Source organism: Acinonyx jubatus, chromosome C1, assembly GCF_027475565.1.
Source record: "Acinonyx jubatus isolate Ajub_Pintada_27869175 chromosome C1, VMU_Ajub_asm_v1.0, whole genome shotgun sequence".
NCBI classification, from domain to species: domain Eukaryota; kingdom Metazoa; phylum Chordata; class Mammalia; order Carnivora; family Felidae; genus Acinonyx; species Acinonyx jubatus.
This window is the reverse complement of record NC_069381.1, coordinates 56,782,146-56,808,300: the sequence shown is the minus strand read 5'-3', so window position 1 is coordinate 56,808,300 and position 26,155 is coordinate 56,782,146. Positions and strand designations below refer to the sequence as shown.

General features: G+C 34.5%; 1 protein-coding gene and 1 pseudogene across 8 annotated transcripts in view; one reads left to right on the top strand and one right to left on the bottom strand.

Moving 5' to 3' along the window:
* The window catches only part of LRRC7 (leucine rich repeat containing 7), a 550,975-nt gene that overhangs the window by 494,233 nt on the left and 30,587 nt on the right, over window positions 1-26,155 (bottom strand). The gene's annotated exons all lie outside the window — the stretch shown is intronic.
* LOC106982685 (shugoshin 1-like) lies at window positions 9,909-10,818 on the top strand (annotated as a pseudogene).

Sequence of the window (26,155 nt, the reverse complement as noted above, 5' to 3'; positions counted from 1 at the left end):
TGCCAGGCATTGTAGGTACTAGTGATACAATGGTAAGCAAATCAGATGTGATCCCTTTCCATCATAAAAACAATACACTGGCTTTTGCTGACTTATTTGCATTTGACTTATAGACTCTTGCTTTTATGTTAGATGCCATCCTACTCTTTCCTGGAGTGGAACTCTAATCTCTAGCTGCTCCCACCCATATTCCAATGTAATGAGGACATCCATTCAAATATCACAGCTGTGAGTAAAATGTATTTAAAAAAAGGAGTGCTAACAATGAAACTTGCCACCAGACAATTTGCTGGTTGTGTTACTGATTAGACATTGAATTTCTTTGTCATGTAGCTTGAAATAGATGGAGGATTAAAAATGCAAATACAATATGGAAATTAAATTCTTCTCAAAGAACAATGAATAACTTTGATGTCCAACATTTAAATATTCTAGTGGTTTAAAGTTAAGTTCAGGAACACATGTTCCTCTCACTTTCCTGCAGTACATTTGAACACGGATGTTTCATTGAGTATTAAGTAGTTCATTAGACAACAATGCTTCAATCGGTCTTATTGCTCCCACTCTAGCCTATCCTTTGCCTAGTCTAAATGTGTCCCTTTCACTTTGAAATACAGGTCATCTCATTTCTCTGAAAACCTGCTAAGGCTAACATTTTTGACAACATATCTTTAAGGTTGAAGCCAGACTGACCTTCGTTATTCATTAGCAATGTGAAATACGTTAAGTGAAATTTATTTTCGGTTGGTCTTTCTAGGCTTTAGATTATTATTTTTCCTTATCATAAAGCCCATGAATGTATTAAGTCATCAAGCCTTTGGAAATTTCCCATTGAATTGTCTAAATCATAATAATGATAACTCTAAATAAAAGATTGGTAAGCTAATTGAGGAATCAAACACACAGGACTTTAAGGCTTTAGTATAGAGTATTTTTATGTTATTAAAAACTTGCCTATAAGGGGGTACTCTGGATTTATATGTGGTATTAGTACTACTAAAGAATTTATTTTAACAGAGAAAAATTGACCTATTAATTATTTTAGAATGTGAGTACAAAAGGCAGGCATACTTTTTTACAATAACAAAAAGGATTTTCTTACTAATAAAAAATTAATACTTTTACTAATTTAATTCTCTTGCAAATAAAAATTTTACTGGATTTTACTAATAAAAATCCACTTTCTAGGTAGCTGAAATTGACATTAAATTTTATTTATTGCACCATGATTACATTAAAGGTTATTTTAAATACATTCAATACTTTCTGCAAGCTTCTTAACATCAGATATTAAGAATCATGCTTTTTTGTTAAACGTTGCAATGCTAGCACAGCACTGCTTTCACAGATGACACTTGAGAAATATTTATTGAATTCCTTTGATAATCACATTTCAATTTTGCCTTGTTTTTTAAATTACAGTAAATTGATAGTTTCATTAATAGGAATCTTGGCAATACATAATCAGTGATTAAGACTTACCCTCTGACCAGCCCTAAGAGAGTTAAAATTCTTACCTTTTCTGTGGTGAATGTGTGAAGGGGGATGCCTTAAGATGTTAGGAAGTGATTGCTGCTTGATCAGTGGGGATTTTCTCAATGCAGTATGTGGTTATAACAGTATAAGTTTTTTAAATTTTATAATTATACTATTTCTGCTAAAATAGTGATTTTCATTAACCTCATCGCAACATGAACCAAAATTTCATAAATTAAATATCTTTGCACCCCCCTTCTTAAATTGCTTGCTTCATTAACATATATATGCATATATATAGTATTGCATGTACATTTATACTCTTTTCTCATTTCAGGAATGTGTTTAGCTTACAACAAATCCACTTAGAGTGATTTAAATAAATAAAGGCTTATTTTTCTTCACATGGTTAGAATTTTGAAAGTAGGAATCTGGTGGTATAGATTTCATAGCTCAACAAAGTCAACTCCTTGTTCTCTCTTATAATTTTGTCTTTTTTTCAAGATGGCTACTGCAGATTTCTTTCAATGTGATAAGAAGGGAGAAGGAACAGTATCAGTAGCCTCTGCTTCTTTTACCATTTCAAGAACCTCCCCCAGTAATCTGCTGTTTCACTGACAAGAACTATTATTACAAGGCTAACCCTAGCTGCAAGGGAGGCTGGGGAAAGGAGAAATTATATTTTTAGCCTCGGTAAACTCAAGTGGCGAGAGAGAGGGGAAATAAGAATGTTTCTTGCAAAAGTGCTCATAAATTCTTTACAAAAGGGATTAAAATGTTGATAAAATCTAACAGATGATTTTAGAGCGGGAAGAGTAATTACATGGATCTATAGCCCAGCATATTTATATTTAATCTGAATATCTGATGCCAAATATTTGGCTAAAAATAAGGAAAAGTGGGAGAAAACTACCCTAGGCTCCTGCAAAGACACAAATAGAGTGTATCTAAGCTAGTTCTTATCCTACCCAGTGGGGTACATTGTGGAGATACTTCTATGTTACACTGAGAGACATTTTATACAGCCTATATGTAGTCTCCAAATTTGTGGCAAATTGTTTCTAGTAATTCTAGTAATTAGAGTTGCCTGGTATTATTAGGAATTCTGTTCATTTCCACAGTAAGTAGATTAGTTGCATTTTACAAATGAGATAGATCACACAAATTGTTAAATTTCTGTATCCCTCAAGTCACACAGAAGTTAATAGGAGAGCCAAGATAAGTAATCAGTGCCAAGAAAGGGAACACGAATGAAGACAATGAAAGTTGCCTAAGGGTGATTTAAATTGCTCCTGTTCCTTCCTGCACAAAAGAACACAGCCCAAATTGGTGTTTGGTCAGTGATATCAACAGGCCACAGAGGCCAGGACAAATGAGTTTTATCTGCCTACAGCACTGATAGGTAAAAACAAACCCATTCCCTAGCTGGTTTGCATTCAGTTTTAGTGGCACAGAAAAGAGTGACACACAGTTATCACATACTCCAGGGTTGTATTCCAATTGTATTTAATATTGTTTGAAATATGTTGACAATGGAATTGGGCTTGGAAATTGTTCATTATAATGAACAGTTTATTATTATGCTCTTGGGTGTCTGTCTTAACAAGTTTCTGAGAAGAGGATCTGTGTCTGTTACAGTCATTTCATGTTGGTGTGCCTCTCATGTGCTCCTTCAAGCACAAAAATGATTAACAAATACTCTTTTAATTTTTTTTATTATTTTTATTTTTAAATTTTTTCCTAACATTTATTTATTATTGAGAGAAAGAGAGACACAGAGCATGAGCAGGGGAGGGGTAGAGAGAGGGGGCGACATAGAATCCAAAGTAGGCTCCAGGCTCTGAGCTGTCAGCACAGAGCCCGACGCGGGGCTCAAACTCACAAACTGCGAGATCGTGACCTGGGCCGAAGTCGGTCGCTTAACCAACTGAGCCACCCAGGCGCCCCACTCTTTTAATTTTTTAAATGTTTATTTACTTTTGAGAAAGAGAGAGACAGAGTGTGAGTGGGGGAAGGGGCAGAGAAAGAGGGAGACACAGAATCTGAAGCAGGTTCCAGAACAGAGCCCAATGTGGGGCTCAAACCCACAAACCGTGAGAGCATGACCTGAGCCGAAGCTGGAAGCTTAACTGACACCAATAAAATTTTACAACAAAGAGTTCGTGTATAAATATGACATATTCATGGATATATCTTAATTAATATGAGATAAAAAATGAACTGGTTTGCTAAGAAAAGAGTGATTGTATATGTGATGAGATGAATGTTTTCTAATTGCTAATGCGTTATGAATGATAATATTGTGTTCTTACAATCGTATGTCAGGTAAGTATTTTTATACATTAGTTTTTACTGTTTTCCAGGCCTTTTTAAATATTTTTTTGTTTTAATCTTTATTTATTTTTGAGAGAGAGACAGACAGAGTGCAAGTGGGGGAGGAACAGAGAGAGAGGCAGATACAGAATCCAAAGCAGTCTCCAGACTCTGAACTATCAGTACAGAACCCTATAGGGGGCTTGAAATCACAAACCACAAGTTTATGACCTGAGCCGAAGTCAGAAGCTTAATGACTAAGCCACCCAGGCACCCCTGTTGTCCAGGCTTTTAATGAAAAGCCATAAATATTTTTTATTATCCTTTCCTCTTGGAATTATATATACACCTTGGAATATATATATATATATATATATATATACACACACATTTATGTTTATACTCTGTCATTTAACTGCAAGTATAACTTAATGACACTACAAAAACACCTTTCCAGGATAATTCCTCTTCTCTAGCTTTCTCTCATAAGTCAATTATAATAGCATCAGGAAGTTAACCATCTCAAAAGTTACAAAATGCTTACATTTGCTGAATCTAGAAACAGGTTGCTTTGTTCAACATTTGTAAATATACCTTTATTTAAGCAGCAAAAAATTCAAATCAAATGGGCTCACTATATGCTAGCCAGTATGCTAGGGACTGAGAATACAGCAGTGAACAAGACAGATTCCCTGATTGCACATACAAGTAAGAAAAGCAGCAAACATAATACAATGTAGTCAATATCAACAGAAATGTGTTGAGCATTTCCTGCCTCTACTTGAGAGACACCTCCCACAGACTGGAAGGTAGGGCCTGCACTGAAAACTGAAAGACTAGGGAAGGAAAACTGAAGGATGAGTCAAAGTTCATTAAGTGAAGATGGTGGGGGAAGATAAGATTGAGGAAAAGGAACTAGCATATGGAAAGGACAAAAAGTGAGAAAGAATGTTCCAAATTACAGAACGTGAAATTGTTTAATAAAACTAGAGCTGACAGTGCACAGGGTGAAAAGATGAGCCTTGGTGTTAGCATTTACTTGCTATGTAATCTTGGACAAGTTAGTTGATTTGGGTAAATTCTTTAAGCCCCCAAGCCTGCCCGTTTCCTCATTTGTATGGTAAAAATAATGATATGTTTAATACAGAGTTGTAAAAATGCCTATGTGTGTGTGCATATATTTATTTTACTTAATTAAGTTAAAAACATTAGAAACGTTTCAGGTAGGTTACATTACCTGGTATAAAATACACAAACCAATTTAAGAAAACAGTTCCTCATACCAACACTTTAAAATTCCTGACGTGTTCCCTTCACCATTATGGGTATGCACTTAAGGCAAAAAGAAGCTTCTACATAAGTAACAAGAGTTTCAAAATAAAGCTAATCTTCTCATTAAGTATATTTCACAAGGGCTTATTTTCAAGCCAGGCTATGGCCACTTTCTAGTAATTAAACTCTGTATTAAAGCATATAGTAGAACAACCAATAACCAAATTCTTAAAAGTCTCACAAACTTAATTTACATGTATTTAAATATTTTCGAGGTGTTAGAATAGTAATTGCAATAAGAAAATACAGAAAGTTATATAAAATATAAGTGTTATTAATTGAAAAAAGGCATGAATGATGATTTTTAATCTTCTCAGATCAAGGTCTGATGTAGTCATGTAGATTTTTAAATTCTTAAGAATCTATAGTACAGTATTTTATTGCAGAAAACACTGGTTTATATTATTTAAGTCACAGTTTGCTGAAATACAATTATTTACTTTTAATGAAATATATTCTTCAACATTAGAGCATAATAGGAATTACTCAAAGACATCATTAAAATGTGGGTGACTTAAAAAAGCAAATTAAAAATCAGAAAGGAAATATGGTCAATCCTCAATATTTGGAGATTCTGAATTTATCAAGTTGCCTTTTCACAAAATTTTTAAAATTTTTTTTAAGTTTTAAAATTTTTTTGTAACATAAATTTTTTTTTTTGTAACATAAAAATGGCCATATTTTTTGGCCATTTGTGGTCAGGTGGATACATGGTGGCAAAAAAATGTAATAGCTCAATATAGACACTTCCAGCCGAGGTGGAATGCTTTGCCTTCTTGCTCCACCACTCATATTTTAAACAAGTGTCCTTTTTGTGGTCTTTAGGGTCACATTTTGGCATTTTTGTATTTTTTGTTGGAAATTTTTCTCTTTAAAATGTTCCCCAAGCATAATTGCTGAAATGTTGTCAGTGTTCCTAAGCATGAGAAGGCTGTCATGCATCTTATAGAGAAAATACATTAGATAAGTTCTGTTCAAACATGTGTTAGAGTACTCTGGCCATGAATTCAATGTTAATGAATCAATAATGTATATTCAATTAGGTGCCTTTAAAGAGAACACACATAAAACAAAGTTATATATAGATTGGTTAATAAAAACTTGACCAGAGGCTCACAGGAACCTAAATTTGTATTTCTACTAGGAGCAATGATTTAATATTCACTTATTCTGTGTTTGCAGCAACTTATTAACAATATAACTACTATGAAATAAAAAAAAAACTCTCCTGTCATATTTTATCTCATATAATTTAACAATTACTACATGGAGCACCTGGGTGGCTCAGTTTGTAAAGCATCTGACTTCCGCTCAGGTCATGACCTCATGGTTTGTGGGTTTGAGCCCTGCGTCTGGCTCTGTGCTGACAGCTCAGAGCCTGGAGCCTGCTTTGGATTCTGTGTCCTCCTTTCTGTCTGCTCTTCCCCCCACACGCGCTCTGTCTCTCTTTCTCTCAAAAATAAACATTAAAAAGTTTTTAAAAATTGCTATACATCTAAAGGAAGGTAAATAAGGTGAAAGGCAAATGACAATCTAGGAAAATATTCACAGTACTTAAGGCAGCAAAGGTTTAGTATCAATAATATATTTAAAAAAATAGAAAAGGATGTGAAAATAAAACATATTAAGAGCTAAATGACTTAAATTTCACTTTTGCTAAAATTGTAAGTACAATCATTGGTCACAAATTTCAAGACTATTAATGAAAAACTTGAAGTAAAACATTAAAAAGCTATTGACATAAGTGTTTTCAGATTAAAAGCACCAAGTTATTCATTAACTTGTTGGAGAAAATTAGCAAATATATATGTACATTTTCCATAAATTTATACTCATTTTATATATTTTCATCATAAGTTGATTTCTTATCTAAGTATATTAAATAAGAGTAAATATCTTTCCTATAGTCAGATTTAGTAAACATTCAAGAACTATTGCCATATGAATCTGAAAATGTTTGCCATAGAAAACTGTATTTAAAAGTAATATTCTGTGTATGGTGCACCTGGGTGGCTCAGTTGGTTAAACTTCTGACTTCGGCTCAGGTCATGATCTTGCAGTTTGTGAGTTCCAGTTCCACATCGGGCTCCATTCTGACAGCTCGGAGCCTGGAGCCTGCTATGGATTCTGTGTCTCCCTCTCTGTGTGCTCTCTCTGTGTGTCCTCTCTGTGTGCCCCTCCCCACTCACTCGCACGCGCACTCTCTCTCTCTCTCTAAAGTGAATGAACATTAAAAAAAATAAATAAAATAAAAAGTTGAAAAAATGTTCTGTGTAGAAAATTGTGTTTTCCTTCAATTTATGAAATACTTTTGTCTTGAAGACTGAACAAATTCACAAGTCTTATAATCGGTTACCTACTATGTGTTATAAATTAAGGCAGTATATAAGAAAGGTTTCTATTAAATTAGAAACACTTTTAAAGCACTCTTAAAAATGTTTTATATAAAAAAAATTTAAACATGTCTCTAGCCAGGTTACATTATAATACAACAAAAGACTTGCTCATTTTTCCACAATGGCAAATACTGCAATGAACAAAAGACCAAGAAACAATCTATTAAGACAGTTCAAAACGCCAATCAATAAGTATGTGAAAAAAAAAACTCGCTATCACTAGTAATCATAGAAATGAAAAACAATGAGTTACTAATTTTAGGCTATCAGATTGGGAAAAAATTAATAAAGAAGAAAGGGAAGGGAAAGGAAGTTAAGAAGGAACATCGACCAAAGGATATGTCCCTGAACCCAGTGAACAATCTTGTCATCGCTAAAAATGCAGCAACCTGAAATTGTATACTTCCTAATATGGTACACAGTACCACCGATAAAGTATTCTCGCAAAAAAAAAAAAAAAAAATTAAACCTGAATCTCCTCAAGCTTTTAAATGTTCATTTTTGAGAAAGTTCACACAGGCACGTGAGCTGGGAAGGGGAGAGAGAGGGGGATAGAGGATCCAAAGCAGGCTCCATGCTGCGAGCAGAGCAGAGCAGAGAGCAGAAAGCCCGATGCAGGGCTCCAACCCAGGAACCAGTCCCTGGGATAGTGACCTGAGCCAAAGTCCGGCACTTAACTGACTTAAGCCATCCAGATGCTTCTCCTCAAGCTTTTAGAGCTAACCACCAGTTCATAGGAGGAGATAAGGTGGGAAAACAAAAAATAAAAGATGGGAAAATGAACAGGCTAAACAATATAACAATAGATTAGTTAAATCTATAGCATAGAAATTTGCTGAAGAAAAATGATGCTATTTCTTCAACACATAAATTGCAAGAAAGAAACGGAAAATCATTATAAACTTGAATTCCTTTTTTTTTTTTTTAAAGTTTAGTTCTTATCTGCCGGAGATACACTCTGACATACTTATGGATAAAGTGATACATTATCTGAATTTTCTTTATAAATTATAGTAAATAAACACCAGTATAAAGGAAACAAAAGTCATAAAAGTGATCACTGTTGAAGCTAGCTGATGGGATATTTTGGGGTTCATTTTAATATTCTTTTTACTTTTTCTGTATATATGAACAAATTGTGGGAAATAATTGTGAAAGGTAGTTTGTAAAATGTCAGTTGTACAAATCTTTCATTTTTAGGCATTTTTATAAATAAAACAGTGGGCAAGATGTCCAGTGTTTACTGCAGCAATGTATAAAAAAATGTAACAATCTATCCAAAAATGGAGTGTTGGTTAAATAAAATACACATACCCACACATACCACTCATTAGAAACCATAACATAAGAACAATTATTCACATTGGCTTGAAACAGGGCTTCGAAGTTGACAGGTTCAAATCATGTCTATGCCACTTACTATCTAAGCCCCATTGTATAAGTCACTTAACACAGCTAAGCCTCAATTTATTTATCCATACTAATAGTACTCAGTGAGATATTTTTAAGATTAAGTGTTATTAGTGTTTATTTCTGGGTGATAGGATAAGTGTTGATTTTTTCCTTTCTTCCTTATAGTTTTAGGGTTTTTTTTCTATTATATATATATATGTATATATATATATATACACATATATATACATATATATTACATATATATGTAAAAATTAAGATAGGTTCATAAATTTATCCAATATTTTGATTTCATACAGTAAATTTTTTTCTTTAGCTAAGATTAGAATAATGTAAAGATTAACATATTGAATAATTTTCCATTATTGTTCTATGTAACTAATCATCTTTATGAATATGTATAAGTGGTTTAGCTTTGAATAATTAGAGGGTAAAATAAACTGCTATATGACTGAAACAGAGAATAGAAGCAATATTCTAACAATTGTAACAAAGCAAGGTCAAACTGTGAAACCCACAGTCTCCTTCCATTCTTCTTTGTCTGCTTTTATAGACTGGTTATTTCTCATCACAACTAGAAAGCCTAATGTTTTCATGCTGCCTCTGCTAATCATCAAATATCCCATTCATCTGGAAATTTTTTCTATGGAGAAATACCAATTTCATAAATATCATGTTGTTTTAAACTATATGAACATGTATTCTGATAAATTCTACTTTTTCTAGTATGTAAAATTAAAGACATTCATGGTGACTCAGAGAAAATAGCAGTTCTTATCTTAAAGCTATTTAAGCAAAACACGTGGTAGAATATATCACCTCTGAGGACAGGGTTCTTATAAGTCTTGTTCACTTCTGTACTCCATGACCCAGCAAAATGTCTAGTATATTAAAAACATCTAACAAGTATTTACTGAATTTGTTGAAGAAGCTGAAAAGAAACTAAGTTAGGAACTGCATATGGCAAGGTAACTGGTCATGATATTTTTTATTAAGTTATTTTAAGATATGGTGGGACAGTGGCACAGAGGGACTCTCCCTGAGTGACTGGCAGTGCCTTCATGTCACAAGACCACATCCAGTGAGACAATGGGCGGTGCAGCAGAGAATTCCAAAGGTGGCCACAACAGCTGCATGAGACAGAAGATGGTGTCACAGTCTTTGAGGGTAAGGGGGATGCCAGCAGCCTCAAAGAACCTTGGGACGTGAGGAGGACGGCTGTGGCAGAGGTGGTGGCTAAAAAATGATGGCCAAAGAGAGGTGCTTTAAAAAGTCTTTTCAGGTTAGTCTTGAAGATGTAAAGAGAGAAAAAAGGAATAATAACTTAACAGAGAGTGAGAAACTCAAAATCATCTGTAGCTATGCTATATCAAATAATCACCAACATTTCTATATTGTTTAAAGATTATCTGAACTACAATAGAATGTAAGTTTTAGATTTGGAAAATGAAAGATCCGAAGTGAGAGAAGCCCAACATATCACCTTACAGCTGAGAAAAAATGCTACTACCTTGAATGTCAGCTATTTGCTTGGAAAGAAAAACATATTTTGGAACAAAGAAAACCTGCTCAGGACCAATGAGTATGTCCCTTTGGAATGGATCCCAATAGTAATGACGACTCAAAAGACTTAAGGTGTTTATATCAAGTTCCTCCTCAGGAAGCTGACTTTCCAGAACAAGGAAAATCATTACAAATAGAAGAGCCAATACCTGCTATTGCTCAAAATAGACTATTTGATTTTGAATATACCAGTTTAGGTGAACATAATCTGCTAACAATATCTTTTACAGAATTCTATCTATCTATCCATGGCACCTGGAAGAAAAGTTATAATTATCTTAGTAACTTTGATAGCTTTGATGACTTTGAAATGAGTTACTTCTAGGGAAATCTTTTGAATTGAAAAGAATAACAGTTGCAGATCCTCTAGTAAACGTACACACTAGCTGAAAATGTAGAACAAAACTCTGTCAATGTAACGACGAAATTATTACCAAGGCTGATTCACCTAGAAAGGATCACCAACACAAAAGAAGTTATCTTCAAGGCTAAATTTGAACAAATTAAAACTAAACTTAGAAATTCACAAGGAAGAAAAATAGAAAAGAAAAGCTAACAGAAGTAGAAAATCAATGTATACATCAAAGTATAGAGGGAGCCTGGATGAAAATTTTAAAGAAAGAACTATTTCCAAGAAATATTTTGATGGCACTATCAGTTCCAGTAATGCTTACAATTTTAATTTGATTTTATGTTACTCCTTTCTGACAAAACAAAATAAGAAATGATTCTAAAGACAAGAAAGAGGCAATGAGCCTGAAATGAGCACTAATGAATTAAGTCTAAGAGATTATTATAATTACTTCTATTTGCCTTCCAAAATGCTTGTGAAAACCTCAAAATATTGCCAGTAAATCATATGGAGCCTGATCACCAGGCCTCCATCTAAAAAGACTAAAACATACTAGTGAAAAACAAACTAAGGATTCCAAACCAACACAAACTGTTATCTGTATGCCATCTGAAACTCTTCAATCACCTCATCTTATTCTGAAAGATATCATCAATGTTTATTTGTCTCCTTTAGTAAAAATCAGAAAATTAGATCTTTTTTCCAAAAAAAAGATCAAAGAATAAAGAAAGCTCTTGACCTTGCCTAAATGTAGGTACACATTCAGCATGAGCTACAAGACTCTAACTCACTTTGAAATTTAAAAAAGGGAATTTATTTAGGTGTGTGTACACAAAAACCTACAACTCTAAAAAATAGAAATCAAATACAATGGCACTTGAATTAAATGATTGTTGTTGAAATATGTCCTGTACCTCTTCCCTTTCTTTGCTCAAACAAAGAATCTGTAAGGTGGTACATCACTGGGTCAAACTGCCATGGGTCAAACTGTCATGGACTCTATAGATTATGAACACTTCTTCAAAACTATACTGAAAATATGTTTTATCTTACGCCTTTAATAAAGTTAAGCTTAATTTTTAAATATACATAGCTGGACTTAAGTACTATTATAGAATTATAGCAGATTTCTTATACTGCCTGTAACCCTAATTATAGTCAAAATGTATACTATACTTCATCGGAAATCAATAAGATGTTTTCTTTATTTTTTTAAATTACTTTTTTATTTGAACATAGTTGACACACAATGTAACATTAGTTTCAGGTGTATAACATAGTGATTCTACAAGTTTTTGCATTATCCTACGTTCACCACAAGCATACCTACCATCTATTACCAAATAATTTCAGCACAATATCATTGACTACATTCTTTATGCTTTGCCTTTTATTTCTATGATTTATTCATTCCATAACTAGAAGCCCATAACTCCCTCTCCCCTTCACCCATTTTGCCAATCATCAGTTTGTTCCATGTTATCTACAGATATTTTAATTATTATGTTTGGCATCTTCATTTTTTCCTTAAGCAAGAGATGAAAGTGAATCATTTTGAAGACAGGCAGATGGGCTTTTGAAATTCCTTACAGTAATATTTCAGTAAAGTAACTATTGGACATTCAGAGCATGCCTTAAGTTGCATGTAAATCCCTATAACACTATTGTACTTAATTTCTCAAATAAAATGTTTTTGAGATCATGATTAGAGAACTGACAATTTCTTAGGCTCAGGAACTAGGTAAGTGACTATCTCTGAATTAGTTCTAAAAATATGGTACTTAAAGTGATGCTTCAGCAAAATCACAATACTAGTGTTGCAGACTTTCAGGATAACTCTTATTGAGACAAAAATTTAAAACATTAAATGCATGAATGTCAAGGACATTTTCTACTTGCTTTATATAAATTTTTTCATCAAACAATGAGAAGGAATTAGTTCAGTTCAGAAAGTTTGAGACCTATGTTCACACATATGTGTGTGTGTAGATATAGATATAGATATAGATATAGATATAGATATAGATATAGATATATCTTTAGTTTTAAAGCAAGTGTAGTTTGTGCCTTTCAAAGTAATATTTATAAGATAAAAACATAATTCTGAGTTTGATCTAAAATTTAATGTTTAGATTATTTTACTCTAAATCTTTGCCTAACATTAGGATCATTCTCTATACCTGGCACACTTATTTTTCCAGCCATAATTCTCAATGAGCCCTATATTCTAGTCAAAATAGATTTTAATTCTTCTTTAAATTTTTTTTAATGTGTGTTTATTTTTGAGAGAGAGAGAGAAAGAGAGAGAGAGAGAGAGAGAATCGACAGAATCCAAAGCAGGCTCCAGGCTCTAAGCTGTCAGCACAGAGCCCAACATGGGGCTCAAACCCACGAACCATGATATCATGACCTGAGCCAAAGCTGGGAGCTTTGGCTTAACCGACTGAGCCACCCAGGCACCTCATAGATTTTCACTTCAGATAAACAAATAAGTAAATAAACAATAAAAATTCATGCCCTCCTACATGCTTTTTTTTTTTTTATTATTATTTACATCCAAATTAGTTAACATATAGTGCAACAATGATTTCAGGAGTAGATTCCTTAGTGCCCCTCACCCATTTAGTCCATCCCCCCTCCCACACCCCCTCCAGGAACCCTCTGTTTGTTCTCCATATTTATAAGTCTCTTCTGTTTTGTCCCCCTCCCTGTTTTTATATTATTTTTGTTTCCCTTCCCTTATGTTCCTCTGTTTTGTCTCTTAAAGTCCTCATATGAGTGAAGTCATATGATATTTGTCTTTCTCTGACTGACTAATGTCACTTAGCATAATACCCTCCAGTTCCATCCACGTAGTTGCAAATGGCAAGATTTCATTCTTTTTAATTACCGAGTAATATTCCATTGTATGTATATACCACAACTTCTTCATCCATTTATCCATCGATGGACATTTGGGCTCTTTCCATATTTTGGCTATTGTTGATGGTGCTGCTATAAACATGGGGGTGCATGTGTCCTTTCAAAACAGCACACCTATATCCCTTGGGTAAATACCTAGTAGTGCAATTGCTGGGTTGTAGGGTAGTTCCATTTTTAATTTTTTGAGGCACTGCCATACTGTTTTCCAGAGTGGCTGCACCAGCTTGCATTGCCACCAACAATGCAAAAGAGATCCTCTTTCTCCACATCCTCGCCAACATCTGTTGTTGCCTGAGTTGTTCATGTTAGTCATTCTGACAGGTGTAAGGTGGTATCTCATTGTGGTTTTGATTTGTATTTCCCTGATGATGAGTGATGTGGAGCATTTTTTCATGTGTCAGTTTGCCATCTGGATGTCTTCTTTGGAGAAGTGTCTATTCATGTCTTTTGCCCATTTCTTCACTGGATTATTTGTTTTTTGGGTGTTGAGTTTGATAAGTTCTTTATAGATTTTGGATACTAACCCTTTATCTGATATGTCGTTTGCAAATATCTTCTCCCATTCTGTCAGTTGCTTTTAGTTTTGCTGATTGTTTCCTTCACTGTGCAGAAGTTTTTATTTTGATGAGGGCCCAGTAGTTGATTTTTGCTTTTGTTTCCCTTGCATCCGGAGACGTGTTGAGAAAGAAGTTCCTGAGGCCAAGATCAAAGAGGTTTTTGCCTGCTTTCTCCTTGAGGATTTCGATGGCTTCCTGTCTTAGATTTAGGTCTTTCATCCATTTTGAGTTTATTTTTGTGTTTGGTGTAAGAAAGTGGTCCAGATTCATTCTTCTGCATGTTGCTGTCCAGTTTTCTCAGCACCACTTGCTGAAGAGACTGTCTTTATTCCATTGGATATTCTTTCCTGATTTGTCAAAGATTAGTTGGCCATATGTTTCTGGGTCCATTTCTGGGCTCTCTATTCTGTTCCATTGATCTGAGTGTCTGTTCTTGTGCCAGTACCATACTGTCTTGATGATTACAGCTTTGTAGTATAGCTTGAAGTTCAGGATTGTGATGCCTCCTGCTTTGGTTTTCTTTTTCAAGATTGCTTTGGGTATTCGGGGTCTTTTCTGGCTCCATACAAATTTTAGGATTATTTGTTCTAGCTCTGTGAAGAATGCTGGTGTTATTTTGATAGGGATTGCATTGGGTAGTATGTAGATTGCTTTGGGTAGTATCAACATTTTAACAATATTTGTTTTTCCTATCCAGGAGCATGGAATCTTTTTCCATTGTTTTTGTGTCTTCTTCAATTTCTTTCATAAGCTTTCTATAGGTTTCAGTGTATAGATTTTTCACCTCTTTGGTTAGACTTATTCCTAGGTATTTTATGGTTTTTGGTGCAACTGTAAATGGGATCAATTCCTTGACTTTTCTTTCTGTTGCTTCTACGTGTGTTTTTCATACCATATCTTTATCTCATCTTAAACTACTGAAATATTTTCCATCTTTCAGGACTTACATCAAATATTCTCTTTACCAGGGATTATCCTGGAGTACCTGAGCCAGTAGTTGCATCTATCTAATCAGAACTATAGTCACATAACACTTATCTATATACCTCAATTGACATTAACAGTATACAAATTGCATGTCCCTAATAGGCCTAAATACTTCTAAAGAAGACATTTTGTCTGATTAATTTTGGCATCCTCTATGGCATGTATCAATTACCTTGCACAAAACAAGTTGTCAGTAGCTTTGTTGAATGCATTCTATATATTTAATAAAACAGTCCAGTTCTATCAGGACAATCACCCTCACTAAGCTGAGAACACACCTGCTTACCTAGCCAATCACTCAGATGTCCAGTGGGGTGCCATATGTCAAAACCAGATTGCTCTCACAGATTTCCTGAATGACTTTTTGTAACATTTTGTTATTAAAATATTTGTTATCACATAAATGAGGTGTCTTTTCTACTTTCTTGTGTAATAGCAAGAGTAGTAAATAGTTTAACTTTCTTTTACAGAGTACACACTTACTGATTTGTATTATCACTCAAATCCTAAATGGCAGGAAGTTTCTTAGAGCTACCCTAATGCTGCCTGTGATAAAAATGTCAGTAGATTTAAAACTACTTATAAAATAATTATAGCAAAACACATGAAACAATAAAAAGTTATGCCAAAGACATCATAGTACTTCAAAACCTAATCTATCATGCATATAATTCTGTTCTCTAGTAGAAGTAATCCAACAAACCAAATCACTAAATCAAGTTAAGGTATTATTGACTCAATATTTTTTAGTTCCACATAACATCTTAATCTTAACCGAAGACTTCTGTAACTCATCTGCTTCTCACTAATCAAGAGGATTATTTGGGGATTTTACAAGTTTTAAATTATTTGAAAAGGTCAATACAAAACCGATTCTTATTGACAATTAAAATTAAAAATCATATTGTTATGAAAATAAAAAAATTGCAGTATTTAGCTCTGTGGGCTAGGTTCAAATCTGGAATGACTTGGCCAAGTAAAATAAAATCAGAAACTTTATAATTTTTTAGCAGTTTGAGGTTTTAGATCTTGAATTTGAAAACAGCATATCTACCTATGTAAAGTCTTAAAAAGAACAACAGAGAGGTCATAATTTTCCTTCCAAAATGTCCCAGATATAAAATTTGATTCCCCAGGTCCAAAGAAAAGGAAAAGAGATCTTAAAATATTCAAGAGCTTGATAATGAAAAACAGCAATAACAACAACAAAAACCCCAAAACACCAAAAAACAAAAACCCAAACAATTCATAAGGTTGATATAAATTGAATTATTTTACACTGTTAATATGTTTGAATATAGTCCATTTATTTTTAACCAAATTTTTGGGAATGAAACCAAACTACTAAGGATGCAGAAAGAGAAAGGCATAAGCAAAGCAACTACAAAGGAGAGTAGTTACTGTGCCTCCTAACTTGTCATCTACATTATGGTATTCTAAAGAATATATAGTAAATTTAAATTTAAAAATGAGTCAGATTTGAATATTATTAATGAGATATAGCATAAAAATAAAATAATTTTAGCCTTCTGATATCAAATATCTAGGCCCTAGAATCTAAAAAGCAATAAATGAAACAAAAATTTCTACTTATTTTTTCCTTAAAAACTTCTGTTTCCATGAGTCCTTGGATTAAGATATTAGTCAAACAGAAATTATAATGTGTAGAGAATATCTGGTAAAGTGGTGTTTCAGTAATGAACCATAACATGAATTACACTAAATGTAGGAGTTACATTTTTATGAAATGAAAAGTTATAAAATATAATTACTATTACATCTCAAGTTATTTTCAACATACTTAAGTTCTTTTCCTAACAATCAAGGGAGCTCTTCCATTTATCACATCCATCATCAGCATTACCAAATTTCACCAGGCTCAGATAATGAACAAAATTTACTGATGTTATTCTGAGTCATCTGAATTCTACTATTTAAGCTATGTACCTATATTAGACTGAATACTGGCTTCAAAAAGATAGGTCCCAGTTGTAAACTTTGATATCTGTGAATGTGATCCTATGTGAAAACAGGGTCTTTGGATTTCAAGATGATGTACATTTAGGGTAGGCTTTGCAGCCAACCATGAGTGTCCATAGAACAGAGACAGAAAAAGAGAAAAGAGACACAAGGGAAAAGCCAGGTAAAGATGGAGTTAGATGCTGGGGTAATACATGTATAAATCAGAGAGCTAAAGACTGCTGGAGTCTCAGCCACCAGAATGTACAAAAGAGGCATGGAATAGACTGATTTTTCCTCAGAGCCACCAGAAGGAACCACTCCTGCTAACACTTGGATTTCAGACTTCATAGTCTCCAACAATAAGAGAATAAATTTATGTTATTTTAAGTCACCCACTTTGTGGTAATTTGTTAAGGTAGTGCCAGGAAACAAATATAACATATAGAACAAGGGTAAAAAAACGATAATGAAAGCAATAATTTTTAAGAAAATTTTATTTATTTTACCAAAATTCTTATTTAAAATTTTCCATTATAAGACTTCATAAAATTCAGATATATAATGAAATATGTACCATGTCATCTTGAGGAATATAACACTTGAGGAATCATTGGTTTATTTCAAAGTACATTTTTTCTCTTACAGCTTATTTTGTGTACAATATTATAAGTATTAAGCATTATGTTCAATGCCGCATGGCTGATTAGGAATATTGCTTATGTTATTTATTTTATTTATTATTCATTCACTTATTTTATAGCAAGATTTTAAATTTTTTTAATTTTTAAACAAATGTTTATTTATTTATTTTGAGAGAGAGAGAGAGAGAGAGAGAGAGAGAGAGAGAGAATCCCAAACAGGCTACACACTGTCAGCCAAGAGGGCCCCATGTGGGGCTTGATCTCAAGAAATTGAGACAATGACCTGAGCCAATATCACAAGTTGGACACTTAACTCACTGAGCCACCCAGGGACCCCTAAGCAGGATTGTTTTTTAATTTTTTTTAAGTTTATTTATTTATTTTTAGAGAGACAGAAACAGCAAGAGAGAGAGCCCGACGTGGGCCTCGTACTCATGACACCGTGAGATCGTGACCTGAATCAAAACCAAGAGTAGGATGCTTAGCCAGCTGAACTACCTAGGCACCTCTAAGTAGGATTTTTTTTTAAGATTTAATTTCTTTAAATAATCTCTATACCCAACGTGGGGCTCAAATACACAACTTCCAGATCAAGAGTTGCACGCTCTAAAGACTGAGCCAGCTAAGTGCCCCTACTTATGCAATCTAGTAACATCAAGTAATTATAAAAATGTAAATAATAGTGTATGTATTAAAATGAATCCATTTGCTTATGACAGAAAAATGCTGTCAAAATTATAATTGAACAGGGAGACAGAGATCTGGGTTTTGTTTCTTTGGCATTTTAAGGTCATATGATCATGAAATTAACTAAATCTCACTTTCTTTATCTGTAAAGTAAAACTGACAAAACTTGCCTATATAACTCCTTGAGATTCTCTCTGAAATAAACTGAAATGTATATGAACATATTTTATACATTATTGGGGTTGCATAGTTCAGTTTTCTTATTTAAGTAATGTTTATCATAAAACTGCAAAGAAAAAACTATATATGTGTGAACCAGTCAAAGTAACTTTATAAAACCGAATCCAGCTGTTCAAACTGTGGCTTCTTCTAAAGGTGCAAAAGCAATACTTTACCAAATTTTAACATGAAAATCATTTGAGCCTCAAGACAAGTATACTCATGTCATTATTGTTAAATGAAAAAAGACAATACAAAAGAAGTGGATAGCATAACCTAATATTTATTTATTTATTTATTTATTTATTTATTTATTTATTTATTTATTTAAGAGAGAGAGCATGAGTGGCAAAGAGGGGCAGAAGAAGAGAGAGAGAATCTTCAGCATGCTCCAGACTCAGTGGACCTGACCACATTAAGTGTGGAGCCAGACGCAGGGCTCCATCCCACAACCCTGGGATCATGACCTGAGCAGAAAGCAAAAGTCAGATGCTCAACTGACTAAACCACCCTGGTGTTCCTTCCCCAGTATCTTTATTTTCTCACGTGGAGCTGGGAAAAGTTTTGTGTACTGATACTTGTTTTAAGATATTATTCATGAACAATTTGAAGATTACATTGTTGTATGTTTTGTATGATAAGAATGACTACATTGGCATATATATATAGTGGTGTTGAACAATGGATAGTGAATGGTAGAAATCAGGTTTCTTATTGTTGCAATAGGGGATCTCAGAGAAACAAGAGGTGGTGGATAGAATGATCCATGTGTTAATGGGCTAGAAACTGTAAGAATTCATGTTTAAATTAATATAGATACATGGTTACACATAGAAATATTTCTGGATATGTATATATACACATATTAGTATGCACACATACATTTCCTTGCTCTGTCAGCTGAGAAGGCCTAGAAGCAGTAATACCCCAGTAGCAATACCACAGCTAGTGCTCTCATTTTCTTTTCTACTACATTCTTTACAAAATGTACCAGAGCTTCTTGAGAAATGTTTCTAGGACTGGGACAGAAAATATACAAGATGACCGCGGAAGCATCTCGTAGGGACACAAAGTAAAGAAGTGATAAAAAGTATGTCAAAGGATGGGGTACCTGGGTGGTTCAGTCAGTGTCGGGATTTGACTTCAGCTCAGTTCATGATCTCTCAGTTTGTGGGTTCTAGTCCTGCATCAGGCTCTGTGCTGACAGCTCAGAACCTGGAGCCTGCTTTGGATTGTGTCTCCCTCTCTCTCTGCCCCTCCCTCACTCACATTCTGTCTCTCTCCCTCTCAAAAATAAATAAACATTAAACAAATTTTAGAGGCGCCTGGGTGGCTCAGGCAGTTAAGTGTCCAACTTTGGCTCAGGTCATGATCTCACAGTTTGTGGGTTCAAGACTTCTGTGCTGCCAGGTTGGAGCCTGGAGCCTGCTTCAGATTCTATGTCTCCCTCTCTCTCTCTGCCCCTACTCCACTTGCCCTCTGTCTCTCTCAAAAATAAATAAACATTTAAAAAATTTTTTTAAAATTTTTTTTTAATGTTTATTTATTTTTGAGACAGAGAGAGACAGAGCATGAACGGGGGAGGGTCAGAGAGAGAGGGAGACACAGAATCTGAAGCAGGCTCCCGGCTCTGAGCTGTCAGCTAGAGCCCGACGTGGGGCTCGAACTCACGGACCGTGAGATCATGACCTGAGCCGAAGTCGGACGCTTAACCGACTGAGCCACCCAGGCGCCCCTAAAAAAAATTTTTAATTAAAAAAAAAGTATGTCAAAGGAACATAGGAGTCCAATGAAAGAGTACCTAATGGTTAAAGCTGAAGCAATTTGAACAATAAAATAAAGTTGTATTGGATTATAACTTCAAGTATAAAACAAACATCCATGAGTCCATACTGGTACTTTATCTCTGTGTTCTTCCTCCCCAAATCCTATAGCCCTAGCCTAATCATAAGAAAAAACATAACACAAGTCTCAGTGGAGGGACTTCTAGAAAATACCTGACCAGCATATCTCAGAATTGTCAAGATCATCAAAAATAAGGAAAATGTGAAAAAGTGTCACAGCCAAAAGAATCTTGGGAGATATAATGACTGAATACAATGTGGTATTCAGGATGATATTCTGGAACAGAAAAAGACATTAGGTAAAAACTATGAAAATAGGAATTAAGTATGGTATTTAATTAAAAATAATTATAAGTCAATATCAATACTGACTTATTAATGGTGACAAATGTACCATACTAATGTAACATAATAAAGGGGAAAGTGGGCATGGCGGTATATGGGAGCCCTCTGTAATGTAATACTTACACTTACTTTCAAGACAGTAAAAAAAAAAAAAAGATTATATTAATGGAAGAAGCGGGCTTAATAAGTCCCCCATTCCAATGACCTCAGCTTATGTGGGAAACTGAAATACACATTGGCTCATGCTCACAAAAGTTATTAAATGAAATAAACTGAGAGTTATACTTAGTTCAATGTATTGTCCACTATACTACAATATCAATCTATTTCTGAAGACAAATATAAAACTCACGGCTTTAGTTTTCTGTTACTTGCTGATCCCATTTCAATTGACCCTGGACATAATTCAATAATACTTTATCTATGTGGCATCATTTCAACGGAGTTCACAGTGATTTGTTACCGGTAGATTTAATTGGAAAATACTGAGTACCACTTAGAAAATATCATATTGTACATTTTACTTTTTTAGTTAACAGAATATACTAAATATCTTTTCTGAACACCATATATTTGGCTTTTCTCTAATACAGTGATTCCCTGAGTGTAAGTATGTGTGCTTTGCCTGCAATTCTAAACTTGGTTTTTGCAATCACATGGTGGTAATCAGCTATCTCTACCTCCATGACCATATTTCTAGTTTTCATTTTGTCATATACTTTGCCACCCTTCAACAGCCAGTTCCCTTCCTCAATTCTGTTACTTCTGGGAAGTCTGCTACATTGTATTAAAAAGAACACAAGCGGGGCACCTGGGTGGCGCAGTCGGTTAAGCGTCCGACTTCAGCCAGGTCACGATCTCGCGGTCCGTGAGTTCGAGCCCCGCGTCGGGCTCTGGGCTGATGGCTCAGAGCCTGGAGCCTGTTTCCGATTCTGTGTCTCCCTCTCTCTCTGCCCCTCGCCCGTTCATGCTCTGTCTCTCTCTGTCCCAAAAATAACTAAACGTTGAAAAAAATTAAAAATAAATAAATAAAATAAAATAAAAAGAACACAAGCAACAGAGTTGGAAGTCTTGGGTCCTGCCACTTGTTCACAACTTTATAATTTGAAACAAATCTGTAACCTTTTTTGAGCTTCTAAGGATTGTATAAGGATACAATGAGATATATGCTAAAGTCTATATGTAGTTATTTTATTTGTTTTCTCCTGGAAGTGCAAGTAGGTAACTAAGCTTTATAAGAAAAATTTTGAAACAAAAAATACTTAGAGTAGAAATTAACAGTATAAATAGTCAATAAACACTTATTGAGGATCAGCCTTTATTTAAAGCTTAGAATGCATAAAATGAGCATAGAGCATAAGATGTCCAGCACTATATTAAAGTGCATAATATCCATTATTATATTAAATCCTTATGTAGTAGACTTATTACCATTTCCCTTGACAGATAAGGAAATTGAACCCTCGAGAGCTTAAATGTCTTGCCCATATGAGCTTTGGTGCTGAAATTTGGGGGTCATTATTTTTCAACTTGGAGTGATATTTTATTGATTTTTTTAATTAATTCTTGCTACATTTTAATTTTTCTAGGTCTCATAAACAACAGCAAAAGGAAAAAGTAGAGAAAAAAGATGCAAGACTCAGCATCACTCCAAAGAAGGTGCTGTTTCTTCTTCATTAAAGTCAATTGTGTCATTTAGAATGGATTTGACTGAAAATAATAGAAAACTTGGCTTCTTTGGCTCAAACAATAAAGAATACTGTTTTAACTTGACATATAAGGTAAATCTTAGAGTGGCTCTAGACTTAGTCTGAGCAGTGTCTTGGAAGTGTCACCAAAGAACTGGGAGGCTTCTATCTCCCTATTCTGTCAACTCCTAAATTATATTAATTCTAAGACAGGCTAGTTTTTTGGTCAAATATGGGTGCAGCAATTTCAGATATAGTATCCAAATAAGAAAATATGCAAAAGAATAAAAAGGGCAGTTTATTTGTGTGTGTGCATGTATCTTCTTAAGAGTGAGGAATTTTTTTTTTTTTTTTTTTTTTTTTTTTTTTGCAGACCTCCTGTCATGTCTTGTTGGCCGGAACTGGGTCTAACCAATCCTTGATCAATAGATTGAAATGGTCATAACTGGGCTAGACTAATTATAGTTTACCCTAGAGATGGAAAGAGAGACCTCCTCCTGAGACTTGTGTGGGAGGGCAGATACCTGAAAAAAAAAATACCCAAATAAAATCAGGGTTCTGGCAGCAAGGCAGAAAAAGGTACTGGATGTCACATATATAAGTAGTTATGTCTGCTGCCATACCACAATTAAGTAAATGAAAGAACCAAGGCTTTAAAAAATCCCAGGCTCCAACTACTGCTCCTTTTCATTTGTAGCATGTTGCTTCAATTTATCAGATGTGACTTCCTGATGAATGAAATATTATTTTCTAAGGCTTATGTAATCAAAAAGTCTTATATGGGGCACCCGGATGGCTCAGTCGGTTGAGCGTCCGACTTCGGCTCAGGTCATGATCTCGCAGTCTGTGAGTTCGAGCCCCGCGTCGGGCTCTGTGATGACAGCTCAGAGCCTGGAGCCTGTTTCAGATTCTGTGTTTCCCTCTCTCTCTGCTCCTCCCCCACTCATGCCCTGTCTCTCTCTCTCTCTCTGTCAAAAATAAATAAACATTAAAAAAAAATAAAAAGTCTTATAGTTTTATTGTACTTAAAAAAAGACAGATAACTTACAACATGGCTAAGGATGCAGACTGGAGTTCATTCCATATTCTGCCTAGTTCCCTGCTATAATTTATATAAATTATTTCATGAGAATAGAAGGTCCAAAGCAATGCAGTAAAGTGTCTGGTGAAAATTTAGCCTGTGCATGTGCTTACAGATTAGAGAAGCACTATAACAAGATAAATGATGCAGAAAGCTGCCAGTGTGCTTCTCCAGGTGTGCACAAAGATTCTTGGTAAATGTAGCAAAAGTAAAAGGACACATACACCCAAAAGAAATTAGTGTGAACCACATGTGCATTCTATTTGTGTGATCCTAGGCCTATGATTTACCCTCTCTGGTCCTTTGATTCCTCACTTGTAAGACTGAGATCATTTCTACCTCACACTTGAAAAGAGCAATACATCCTGTTTGTCTGTTTCTACTTTCTCTATAGAGACTCTTCCTAGAGCTTGAGGCACATTTGTGGCAATTATTATGTTTCATTTGCCATGCCAGGTCAGGTAAAAAAAATAGTGTGTGAGCAAAGTATATGAAATCCATGGTGACTGTGAAATTGTCTGAAATATGCGAATAAGAGAGAGCGTGCACAAGTACTCCTGAATGGGGCCAAAGTTAATAACGTCCAGTACAAATACTAAAGAATGCAAAATTTGTAAACAATGTTGGATCACTGACTTTGATAATGGCATCCTTCACTTAACCATTACATCCAATATCTTTTAGTACATTTTGACTGAAAACACCTTGGTATTTGTGATAGTAAATTTTATGTATGAACTTGGCTGGGTTACAGTGACCAGGTATTTGTTCAAACATTATTCTGGATGTTTCTGTGAAGGTGTTTTTTAGGATGAGGTTAATTAATATTTAAATTAGTAGACTTTGCATAAATATATCACCCTCCATAATGTGGGTGGACCTCATTCAATCAGTTGAAGACCTTAATAGAAAAAAGACTGACCTCCTCCCCAAGTAAGAAGGAATTCTGTTAGAAACTCCCTTTGGACTTAAAACATGGCTAAATAGCTCTACACCCTTCTCTTGAAACACTTCTCTGAGTCTCCAGCCTGCTGGCCTACCCCATAGGATTCTGAACTCACCAAACCTCCACAATATTCATGTGAGTGAATTCCTGAAATCAATCCTCTCTGTCACTGTCTGTCTGTCTGTCTGTCTCTCTCTCTCTCTCTCTCTCTCCACACACACACACACACACACAAATACATATACACATACATTATCTATCTATCTATCTATCTATCTCCTGTTGGTTCTTTCTCTAGAGAACTCTAATAGAGTATGTGTACTGAGCCTGCCTTAAACATTTGTTGACATAATGGAAAGACACATATAATGAGAACAGAAGACTCGATTTCAATTAGAGTTCTGTTATTTCCCAATTCTTGGTAAGTTTCTTTGATTTCTTTTTAGTTGCTTCACTCCCCTGGGCTTCTATTTTCTCTATTTAGTATATGGTGGTAATCACATCTACCTTACAAGATAGCTATAAATATCAACGCATGTGAAACTCCTTTTGGTTTTTGGGAACAGTCCCTCATAGAACATTCCCTAGTGTTGTTTTTCCTGACAAGTACTCCTTTCTTTCTTTCTCCCTATTTTCTATGACTATGATTGAAATGAGCTCAATGAGTCACAAAAGTATTCTATTTGCAAAAGTGGTAATTATAAGGAAAGCAATCACATTGCTACATGTTTTTTATATATCATTTTATTTAATATGCTAGCAGTCTACATTGAAGTTAAAGGCAAATGAACATCATCTGAAATAGTTAAGTCAGTCTAGCAGATTGCTTCTCACACATTTCTTCTTAGTATCTTTTCTGCACTCACTCACTTTGGGGTTTCAAGTCAATAACCACTTTTCAGTCTACAGTAATTTACTGAACATTTATTATGGATCTGGTATTTTCCTAGGTGCTAGACACACTGTGCTTGATGCTGGGGTTTGAATTAAACCTGGAAGATTTATTACTTAAATTATATCAGTCTCATTTAATGGAAATTTATATTTATACTATATGGTAGAAGGGGACAGACAGGCTAGAAAAGGTAGGAAAAACAGTAAATTTTCCTACCTTCTAAAGGCTCTAAGAACCCAAACCCTTTAAATGATAATGGATCCTAATAGTTTAGAAAATTAAATACAATCTTTGTGGTCTCTGGACTTTTGTACATGATTTCTTCCCCTTAATCCATGACTGTCTCTCCAGCTTTTCCCCCTTCTCATCCCAAAATGTAAATGTCACTTCCACTCAGATCTACCCTCGTTTTGAGTCTTGGTTACATGAGTATGTTCCTGTCTGATGTCACCATGTAATTTCCCCATCATAAAATTATAATGCTTGTCTTGGTTTTATTTGTCTCTCCCACAAAACTGTTAACATTCTGACAGTAG